The sequence below is a fragment of the Palaemon carinicauda genome, chromosome 32 (genome assembly GCF_036898095.1).
Source record: "Palaemon carinicauda isolate YSFRI2023 chromosome 32, ASM3689809v2, whole genome shotgun sequence".
Taxonomy (NCBI): Eukaryota; Metazoa; Arthropoda; class Malacostraca; order Decapoda; family Palaemonidae; genus Palaemon; species Palaemon carinicauda.
The window spans coordinates 16,612,459-16,624,508 of record NC_090756.1 but is presented as its reverse complement, the minus strand read 5'-3'; the positions used below and the strand labels follow the sequence as shown (position 1 = coordinate 16,624,508).

At 34.0% G+C, this 12,050-nt stretch overlaps 1 protein-coding gene across 6 annotated transcripts in view; it reads left to right on the top strand.

Moving 5' to 3' along the window:
• LOC137625285 (putative fatty acyl-CoA reductase CG5065) overlaps window positions 1–12,050 on the top strand; it is a 69,409-nt gene that overhangs the window by 23,125 nt on the left and 34,234 nt on the right. Inside the window, exon 1 of one of the 6 annotated variants that reach the window (XM_068356093.1) lies at window positions 6,856–6,972. The exons of 4 other annotated variants lie outside the window; for them this stretch is intronic. The gene's annotated coding sequence lies outside the window, so the exon portion shown is untranslated. Of the gene's footprint in view, window positions 1–6,855; window positions 6,973–12,050 lie in introns of those variants that run through there. One more of the 6 variants, XM_068356090.1, reaches the window with a different exon arrangement.

Here is a 12,050-nt window from a genome sequence, read left to right as displayed (position 1 = left end):
GTTCATGCAATCCTGCTGCCACTTGTAATATAATATAGGCTGCAGATCCGGTGAGTGGACCCAGTCATTTCCTAAAAACGAAGTGAATGGAAAATATCTGGTTGTTGTTAAAGGGCTGGAGTTTGAAGAGGGGGCGTGGTTATTCATGCTCTCTCTCTCTCTCTCTCTCTCTCTCTCTCTCTCTCTCTCTCTCTCTCTCTCTCTCTCTCTCTCTCTCTCTCAGGTAAATTTGTTCATACCAGAAGGTAGAAGAAAGATTCCAAAGAATGTTTATAGTTATTTGTGCTGTCAGAATTGTTTTGCCTCGATAAAATTTCTCACTTCGTAAGATTTACCTTACTTGGATATTGGTCTGTTAAAAAAAAAGATTCCAGCGAATGTAGTTATTTGCGCAGTCAGAATTGTTTTGCCTCGATAAAATATACCTTAATATTTTTTTTTTTTTTTTTAAAGAGGCTTTTAATTTTAAAATTTCTGACTTGCAACACTTTTCCTTACGTGGATATTGGTCTTTGAATTATCATGTTTTCATAATGTTTTTTTTTTTTTTTTTTTTCAGTCGTCTGCTCTTAGGATGGTGCAATAGTTTCCTCCTTTTTGTTACTTACACTTAAATTTTTTTCACAAGAACACCAGTACATCGGCTTAAGATTTCCTTTCTATTGCCATTTTTTCCTTACGTGAATGTACAGTCCATTCTCTTGACTTGCGCCTATTTTTTACCTTTAGTTGCCACACCTTTCAAGATATTGCTATTTTAATTTACTGTATATCTTTCCGAGAGGTACAGTTGTCTTCATTAATTGCGGTACACTCCACGGGGAACTAAGGAGACATATCTTTCCGAGAGGTACAGTTGTCTTCATTAATTGCGGTACACTCCACGGGGAACTAAGGAGACATATCTTTCCGAGAGGTACAGTTGTCTTCATTAATTGCGGTACACTCCACGGGTAACTAGGGAGACATACCTTTCCGAGAGGTACAGCTGGCTTCATTAATTGCGGTACACTCCACGGGCAACTAGGGAGACATACCTTTCCGAGAGGTACAGCTGGCTTCATTAATTGCGGTACACTCCACGGGCAACTAGGGAGACATACCTTTCCGAGAGGTACAGCTGGCTTCATTAATTGCGGTACACTCCACGGGTAACTAGGGAGACATACCTTTCCGAGAGGTACAGCTGGCTTCATTAATTGCGGTACACTCCACGGGCAACTAGGGAGACATACCTTTCCGAGAGGTACAGCTGGCTTCATTAATTGCGGTACACTCCACGGGTAACTAGGGAGACATACCTTTCCGAGAGGTACAGCTGGCTTCATTAATTGCGGTACACTCCACGGGCAACTAGGGAGACATACCTTTCCGAGAGGTACAGCTGGCTTCATTAATTGCGGTATACTCCACGGGAAGCTAAGGGACATAGCATTTATATTAATTTTGAGGAGTTCTCTATAGAATAATATTATTATTAGCTTTCCGGTACATCGTAAAATGAATAAAAATGCTTTTGATCACATGTCTACAAGCTTGAGGAGGGGTGGGGGGGGGGAGGCTTCATTTTACAAGCATCTTCGCCAACTCTTTTGCCAAACGTAACCTCCCCGTGGTTTCCCGTGAAGTGCACCGGAATTGATGAAGCCAACTGTACAGAGATTCACTGGGCGAATGATATGTCATTTGAATTTTGGAAAAATCAAGATCCAAGGAAAGTAAGGAACGAGGGTTTAATGAATTTTACAATATATTCTGTTACGAATTTATTAAATTTCACAATATATTCGGTTACGGAATCAATGAATTTTACAATATATTCGAGGATTTGATGAGTTTTACAATATATTTGCTTACGGATTTAATGAATCTAACATTATATTCCTTATGGATTTGGGTTTTACAATATATTTGCTTACGAATTCATTCAATTTCACAATATATTCGGTTACGGGTTTAAGTAATTTCACAATATATTCACGTATTTGATTAATTTTACAATATATTCTCTTAATGAATTTTCAAATATATTCACTTACGGATTTAATGAATTATTACAATATATTCGCTTACGAAAAGTGAGATTCGATTTTAATTTGTTACAGGAATGTAATTATCTTAGGAATGTGTTAATGCATTTCTAATATAATTATATTATTTATGAAAATTTAATGAAGAGAACATTTCAAATCAGCATTATTTTCTGGCCTTCGAATAGATTTATGAATATTGTTATTATTTCAAAATCATTACAGTGCATCCTTGAAACACTCAAATACAAATAAAAGTCAACCGAAGTTGACAGGTAAATTGAAAAAGATGAAAGTGACAGGTGAAGTATTGAGAGAAAAAAAAAAAACCTGACCTTATAAAGGTCCTCTGAACATGTGTACTATTGGTAAGTCATAAACGAACACAGAATGAACTCTTGAAAGGAACCTGTTTAGTTCGCTCAGAAATTGGTCGCGGGGTTAAGGCCTGTCGTAAATGGATGGACCAGTCCTCTCTCTCTCTCTCTCTCTCTCTCTCTCTCTCTCTCTCTCTCTCTCTATATATATATATATATATATATATATATATATATATATATATATATATGAAATAACAATCGTATCCAGAGGTCATAGAATGACCTCGAGTAGGTAATTATTACCTCCCATACCGTCTAGAGGGCTGGACTCTCTCTCTCTCTCTCTCTCTCTCTCTCTCTCTCTCTCTCTCTATCTCTCAGTTTTTTAGATATAACGACCGTACCAACAATTCATGCAATAATCTCGAAGAGGTAATTATTGCATCCGCTTCTCTCTCTCTCTCTCTCTCTCTCTCTCTCTCTCTCTCTCTCTCTCTCTCTCTCTCTCTCTCTCTCTCTATGAGTTTTTAGAATTCAGAACCGTATCAACACATGGAATGGCCTCGAAGAGGTAATGATTGCCTTCCCTTTCTACTCAAGAGGGCTGGAATCTCTCTCTCTCTCTCTCTCTCTCTCTCTCTCTCTCTCTCTCTCTCTCTCTCTCTTATTACAAGTCTTCCATTTCATACAAATTGAAAATGCAAGAAAAGCTAAAAGAATAAATGTTGTTTCCGCATTCTCTACTCTCCTCAGTGTTCCCATGGTAGCCGACAGAGAACAAGATTCGTGTTATTGTGTTCTGTGTCACGGCAACAAATCCTAGACCATCTCTCTATATAAACATAATAGGGTAGAGCAACTTGGTTGCATTAGTGGGAGATATGAGTTCTTTTGTTTTCTTGTTATCCAGAGGCTGTTTGCGGTGCCCTCTATCGATTGAACCTGCTGGGAGGGAGATGCAGGTGGGGTCAAACCCCCCAGAGAGAGAGAGAGAGAGAGAGAGAGAGAGACCTATTCATGAGATAAGGAATAGTATGATCCTGTGCTGTGAGTAGAGAATACTCTGTATGTTTTCAATGACATAGAATACTCTGTAAGATACGTTATTATTATTATTATTATTATTATTATTATTATTATTATTATTATTATTATTATTATTATTATTATAAAAGCAATTTAAAATACATTGAAATTTTTGAATTTTTAAAAACTTTTATAGTTTATTTATGAAAGATATTTTATTGTTGTTATTATTCTTGAAATATTTTATTTTAATTTTTCATTACTTCTCTTGTAGTTTATTTATTTCCTTAGTTCCTTTCCTCACTATGCTATTTTCCTTGTTTGAGCATTTAGGCTTATAGCATCCTTCCTTTCCAACTAGGATTGTAGCTTAGCTAATAATAATAATAATAATAATAATAATAATAATAATAATAATAATAATAATAATAATAATAATAATAATAATAACAACAACAACCATCATTTTCAAATGCTAATAATTCTCTGTAGTTGACTTACAAATTTGTAGTTTTCCTATTAAAAAAAAGCCTGATTTTCTTCTGTTAAATCTTCATGGTTGAATATCTTGATTATTAATGATTAATTGCGTTCAACTTTTTTGATTAATTGCGTTTAACTTTTTAAAAGTTTTAGACACGAAATTGTCTGTAACTCATATGTCAAATGTTCTTATTTTTCTTTCGGTGGGCGTCCATTATTTTCTCTCCTAAAATCTTTGTGCATTATTATAATCATTCATCCTTGATTTAATCTTTATTCGTCTATAATTTATCCTTTATTCATCTGTAATTTGACCTTTATTCGTCTATAATATATCCTTTATACATCCATAATTTGACCTTTATTCTTCTATAATTTATCCTTTATTCATATGTAATTTGACCTTTATTCGTCTATAATTTATCCTTTATTCATTCGTAATTCGACCTTTATTCGTTTATGATTTATCCGTTATCCATCCATAATTTGACATGTATTTGTCTAGAATTTAACCTTTATTCATCCATAATTTGACCTTTATTCGTTTATCCTTTATTCATCCATAATTTGACCTTTATTCGTTTATCCTTTATTTATCCTTAATTTGACCTTTATTCGTTTATCCTTTATTCATCCATAATTTGACCTTTATTCGTTTATCCTTTATTCATCCATAATTTGACCTTTATTCGTTTATCCTTTATTCATCCATAATTTGACTTTCATTCTTCTATAATATATCCTTTATATATCCATAATTTGACCTTTATTCGTCTATAATTTATCCTCTATTCTTACGTAATTTGACCTTTATTCGTCTATAATTTATCCTTTATTCTTACGTAATTTGACCTTTATTCATATATAATTTGTCCTTTATTCATCCGTAATTTGACCTTTATTCGTCTATAATTTATCCTTTATTCATCCATAATTCTATCTTTATTCGTCTATAATTTATCCTTTATTCATCCATAATTCTATCTTTATTCGTCTATAATTTATCCTTTATTCATCCGTAATTTGACCTTTATTCATATATAATATATCTTCTACTCATCCGTAATTTGACCTTTGTCTATAATTTATGTTATCCATCCATAATTTGACATTTATTTGTCTAGAATTTAACCTTTATTCATCCGTAATTTGACCTTTATTCGTCTATAATTTATCCTTTATTCATCCGTAATTTGACCCTTATTCATCTGTAATTTGGCCTTTATTCATCTATAATATATCCTCTACTCATCCGTAATTTGACCTTTATTTGTCTATAATTTATCCTTTATTCATCCATAACTTGACTTTTATTCGTCTATAATATATCCTTTATACATCCCTAATTTGACCTTTATTCTTCTATAATTTATCTTTTATTCATACGTAATTCGACCTTCATTTGTCTATAATTTATCCGTTATCCATAATTCGACCTTTATTCGTCTATAATATATCCTTTATTCTTACGTTATTTGACCTTTATTCGTCTATAATTTATCCTTTATTCATCCGTAACTTAACCTTTATTCATTTATAATATATCCTCTACTCATCCGTATTTTGATCTTTATTCGTATGTAATTTATCCTTTATTCATCCATAATTCTATCTTTATTCGTCTATAATTTATCCTTTATTCATCCGTAATTTGACCTTTATTTGTCTGTGATTTATCCTTTATTCATCCGTAATTTGACCTTTATTCATATATGATTTATCCTTTATTCATCCGTAATTTGACTTTTATTCATCTATGATTTATCCTTTATTCATCCGTAATTTGACCTTTATTCATCTATAATTTATCCTTTATTCATCCGTAATTTGACCTTTATTCATCTATGATTTATCCGTTATTCTTCTGTAATTTGACCCTTCTGTATCTATAATTTATCCGTTATTCATCCGTAATTTGACATGTTTGTTTATGATTTGAACTTTATTTGTCCATAATGTAACCTTTATTCGTCCGAAATTCTACCTTTATTTTTCAATAATTTAACCTTTATTTGTCCATAATTTAGCCTTATCTTTCTGTAATTTGAATTTTGTGTTTATAACTTGACCTTCATCCGTAATTTGACCTTTACGTGTCTTTAATTTGACCTATATAAGTCCGTACCTTGACCGTTATTCGTCCGCAATTTTACCTATAGTTTTTTTTTTTTTTGTAATTTGAACTGAATTAGTCAGTAATTTGACCTTCATTCATCTGACATTTGAACTTAATACGCCTGTAATTTGACCTTAATACGCCTGTAATTTGACCTTAATATGTCCGTAATTTGACCTTTATCGTAAGTCTTTCTTACACGGCCGTATGTTAAAAAAAGGTGTTGAATGGCGTCGCAGAAAAATTGGTCATCGACCCATAAGAGTGAAAGAAGTTATAGGATTTCCAACACAAACAAGACACTTCTCTCTCTCTCTCTCTCTCTCTCTCTCTCTCTCTCTCTCTCTCTCTCTACCTGGAAGGTTCAATCGTGTAACACTTTCCGTCGGTGGCCTTAATTGCAAAGTGGTTTTTGGGTCCAGGTAGATGGGTAATGTCTTCCTGCTGTGTGTGTGGAGAGAGAGAGAGAGAGAGAGAGAGAGAGAGAGATTTGAAAAGGGATTCGTCGAAAGAGGAAAAGTTATATGAGAGAGAGAGAGAGAGAGAGAGAGAGAGAGAGAGAGAGAGAGAGAGATGAAAATTTGAAAAGGAGATAGAAAAAAGAATTGGTAAACAATTAGTCTAGTCAGAAAGTGAAATAGTTATGAGAGAGAGAGAGAGAGAGAGAGAGAGAGAGAGAGAGAGAGAGCGCTATATACCTATACAAAGTGGGCCACCGTAGCAGCAGGAGAAAGTAAGAATGCCGCTATTATTCATAGAATTACAGAGAGAGAGAGAGAGAGAGAGAAGAGGCGTATGAAACTGCATGTGTTCGTACGTATGTTGACGATACGTGTGCGTGTGTTTGTTTGTTGCACCAGCCGTGGCCAGGATAGGACACACGATCGTATTTACACATCTCGTTCCCTTTCTCCCAAGTAGTATGTGCTCATCCGTGGTCGGTGGCTAACGTTCGCCAGTCGAAGCTCTCGTGGAAACGTTTCTTAACTAGATAGACGTGTGTAGACTTATTGTGTATACTTATACATTTTATTCATTTACATATTCATTCCTCCCTCTGTAATATTTCCTCTTCAGTTGTGATCTATAAATTGTCCGATTTTTAATGATAGATTTAGTTCTGTTGTATTTTATTGAATAGTTTTATTGTATTTTTTATGGACTCACCCAGTTTGTTATACGTATTTCAATTTTTGCGTTTAACAAGTGCTGAAATATAACATCATATTGGTAAGTATTATTGTTATTTTTATAATTATCATTATTATTATTATTATTATTATTATTATTATTATTATTATTATTATTGGGGGAGGGCTGTTTAAAACGTCACCATTTGATGAATATTAAATATTTATAAGATATTAATAGATAGGAATAGAATTGCAATCATTAGTCTCTCTCTCTCTCTCTCTCTCTCTCTCTCTCTCTCTCTCTCTAGCAAAAATATGGAAATTGTATGAATATATAATATATATATATATATATATATATATATGTATGTATGTGTATATATATATATATATATATGTGTGTGTGTGTGTGTTTAATATAAATAGGATGGAGATAAGCCAGCGTAGCATCATACATGAATTTTCCAAATTTTCGAGACTTTGGGTCTCATCATCAGGGCTGTAAAATATACAAATTATAAAAGACTCATTAAATGGTCAGACTTCTTCCACAGTTCTATATATAGCATAGTTGACGTCCTCCTTTCCAAACCAGACAACGTCACTCAGTATTTTAACTCCATAGAGATAGGTACTAACTTAAGCATTCTTCACTTTTTAATTTTTTATATATATTTTTTTAGTTAATTTTTTCAAATGATTATATTTAACTTATATGTTGTTCCATTTTTATTAATATTAATACCGAGTCTTTTTTTATTTTGTATATTTTACAACCCTGATGATGAGACCCAAAGTCTCGAAAATTTGGAAAATACATGTATGATGCTACGCTGTCTTTTCTCCATTCTATTTATATTAAATCTACGGCGTTCCAGATGCCCCAACCTTCCTGTATATATATATATATATATATATATGTGTGTGTGTGTGTGCGTGTGTGTGTGTGTGTGTGTGTGCAGAAGAACCACAGGGAAAATAAAAATACGAAATATACGCTTAAGTCCTGACTAGTTTCGTGATACTTCTTCAGAGGACTCTGAAGAAGTATCACGAAACTAGTCAGGACTTAATCGTATATTTCGTATTTTCATTTTCCCTGTGGTTCTTCTGCATCGGAGCATCACGTTTTCCTGTGACTTTTACACACACACACACACATACACACACACACACACATATATATATATATATATATATATATGTATGTATGTATGTATGTATATATAACCCCTCCGTTTCCCTGGTAGTTCTTTGTTGAAAATATAGGACCGTGAAAAATGAGAGAGATGGAACCCAGTTATTAGAAATAAAAGAACATACATTCAGGTGGGGTTTATTACCATGACAATTCATTGTATATTTCGTATATTTCCTTTATATATATATATATATATATATATATATAATATATATTGGCACTGAAGAAAATTAATATCTTACCTGTAACTAGAATATGCTAAGAGAGAGAGAGAGAGAGAGAGAGAGAGAGAGAGAGAGAGAGAGAGATGTGTGTACTTATAAAATCTTGGTACTTATAAAAATCTAGGTTATTATCAAATTATAAAACTCATTACTTTTAAATCTGAGTACTTATAAAATCTTAGTACTTAAAAACGATGTTACTTATAAAATCTGGGTAGTTATAAAATCTTAGTACTTCAAATTCCGCATACTTATAGAGTACTTGAAAATCAGGATTCTTGTAAAATCTTAGTACTAAAGAATCTGAGTACTTATAAAATCTTAGTACTTAAAAAATCAGGATTTGTATAAAAACACAAATACTTAAAATCTTAGTACTTAAGAAATCAGGATTTCTATAAAAACATGATTACTTTAAATCTTAGTACTTAAAAAATCAGGATTTATGTAAAAACATGAATAATTAAAATCTTAGTACTTCAAAAAATTAGGATTTCTATAAAAACAAATACTTAAAATCAGTTTTTTTTTATATATCCAGTTACTAATAACATCTTGATACTTAGCTAATTACTTACAATCCTTATTTGGACACTTTACCCTTAGAATTACACTCTAGGGTTTTGGTGGCCGATGTGGTAACGTCCCTGACTGGTAAACGCCAGACTGGGGGTTCGAGTCTCGCTCAAACTTTTTAGTTCCTTTGGTAGCTGTAACCTCACCATTTTTGTGAGCTAGGGATGGGGGTTATTATTATTATTATTATTATTAGCCAAGCTACAACTCTAGTTGGAAAAACAAGATGCTATAAGCCCAAGGGCTCCAATAGGGAAAAATAACCCAGTGAGGAAAGGAAATAAGGAAATAAATAAATGATAAGAATAAATTAACAATATATCATTCTAAAAACAGTAACAGCGTCAAAACAGATATGCCCTATATAAACTATTAACAACGTCAAAAACAGATATGTCCTATATAAACTATAAAAAGACTCATGTCAGCCTGGTCAACATAAAAACATTTTCTCCAACTTTGAACTTTTGAAGTTCTACTGATTCAACTACCCGACTAGGAAGATTATTCTGCCGAGTCCTTAGCAGCCATTGCCTGGTCCTCCTTGGTCTCATCTTGGGTGGAAAGAAGGCTTGGGCGCTGATCATTTGTATACATGGCCAGTCTATAGGGCATTGTCTTGCTTGATAGGGAAATGTCACTGTCCCTTGCCTCTGCCATTCATGAGCTGCTTTTAAACCTTTAATGATTTGATTAGCATTTCATTTTATTTTATTATTTATTTCTTAATTGCACATTTATTGATTTATATATTTAGCATAATCACGAAGAAAGATGATTCCAAAGCTGAGTAGTGGATGGAATGAAACCGCCCATTGGTTCAGCCGAAGCATCCACATCGTATTAGTGATTTCCTTTTAGGGAAAGGGTTGGTATGTCACTGAGAGATGGATTACTGGTGTAATCACAGGTGACTTTTGATTGACATTTGATGAATTATGACGGCGTTGACGAACACATTTTGAAGAGAGAGAGAGAGAGAGAGAGAGAGAGAGAGAGAGAGAGAGAGAGCTCGATGGAACCTGATTGGCCTGCCGTGGAAATCTGACAACTCTGATAATGGAGGTGAACCTTTACCTATTGTGTTGGCCTATTGGAAACGTCCCTGCCAGGTGATCGCCAGACTTGTGTTCGAGTCCCGCTCAAGCTTCATAGTTTCTTGTAGTGTCTTTAACCTCACCATCCTTGTGAGCTAAAGATGGGCTGTTTGGGGAAGCCTGTAGATCTACCGGATGAGTCAGCAGCACCCATTACCTGGACCTCCCTGGTTCTAGCTTGGATGGAGAGCGGTCTTTGGCGCTGATCATTATATAATATTTATTCAGTCTCTATGGCATTGTCCTGCTAGCTAGGTCAATGTCAGTGTCCCTTGCCTCTGCCGTTCACGAGCGCCCTTTAAACCTTTAAATGTACTTGGAAATATTATGTTAATTTTGATTGAGATCGATAAAGAATAATATGCGTTTTAAGATTTAAAGATCACTCATGAATTGCAGTTTCATGGGATAGGACAATGCCCTAGACTAGAGACTCTCCATCAAGCAAGGACCAGGGAGGACCAAGCAATGGCTGCTGATGACTCAGCTGGTAGATCTATAGGTTCCTCAAATCCCCTATTCTTTCTGCTCATAAGTATGGTAAGGTTGCAGACACTACTAGATGCTATCGAACTTGAGCGGGTCTCGAACTCCCGAACAATTGATAGTTAGGCAGGGACGATTCTAATAAGCTACCACAACCTTAACAGATATGAGGTACTGTATATGATAAAAGAAGTATTTACAGTAGGTGAATTTAAAGTGGACCAGATCTAGAATATTATTATTATTATTATTATTATTATTATTATTATTATTATTATTATCATCATTATTATTATTAATGGAGAAGGAGAAAGCTGGTCAGAAACATCGACCCCACATAAAAGTAGGAAAAGATGCAGACAAAAAAGAAGATTATTATTGTTGTTGTTGTTATTCAAAAGTAAACATTCATATTGAAATAAGCTAAAGATGGCATTGATATGCCAAGCAGTACAAAAGGCCAATATGTAAAAAGTGAGAATAAAGTTGAAAAATAACGAGAAAAGTGAATGTCTTCAACGAACAAGATTTGCAAAATAAGGAGACGTAAATGTCTTCAACGTAAAAGACCACATAATATCTCCATGTTATGTTGCACAGTTTAGAAACTTTACTTTCTGTTAAATGTCAAGCGTTGGTACTTTCTCCCTTTCGTATTTTACAGTTTCTTGGGGTTTTTTGCTTTTAAAGTCAGTAAAAATTAGAGAAACACAGTTAATTAGATAGATGGAGTTTCCTCTCCTGTTTTGTTAGTTGTACATTAATTTGATCTCATCTATATTATTAACACACTCTTCGGCGTGTTACCGTGTTTACGTCAACAAAAACTATCAGAAGTCAAGAAGAAAACAGTGGGAAAGTTGCAAGTTGTGGTCACGAGGCGAATGCTCCAGTTTTCGAGAATGTGGAATATACCGGATTATTGTGTCCGTCGTATACGGTGTCCGATATTAAGGAGAAATCAGATTGTATTCAAAGGATCTGGTTAAAAACGATCGTCAAACTTTCGCCTCTACCATGGCTCCAACGATCATGAATGCTCATGGTGTGCGCGCAATGTATATCCTCTTCCTCTGACACAACCTATAGTCAATTTCTTTTAGCGAGACAGATTTACACCAACTCGCAGCGGTGCCCTTTTAGCTCGGAAAATTTTCCTGATCGCTGATTGGTTAGAATTATCTTGTGCAACCAATCAGCAATCAGGAAACTTTTCCGAGCTATAAGGGCACCCCTACGAGTCGGTGCAAATCTGCCTCGCTAAAAGAAATGGACTATAGGGGTCAGTATATGTGCTATGCCAAAAATGTGAGGGTTTTTCCATCACGTTTGATCATGTTTTCCATCTGTATTCGTTT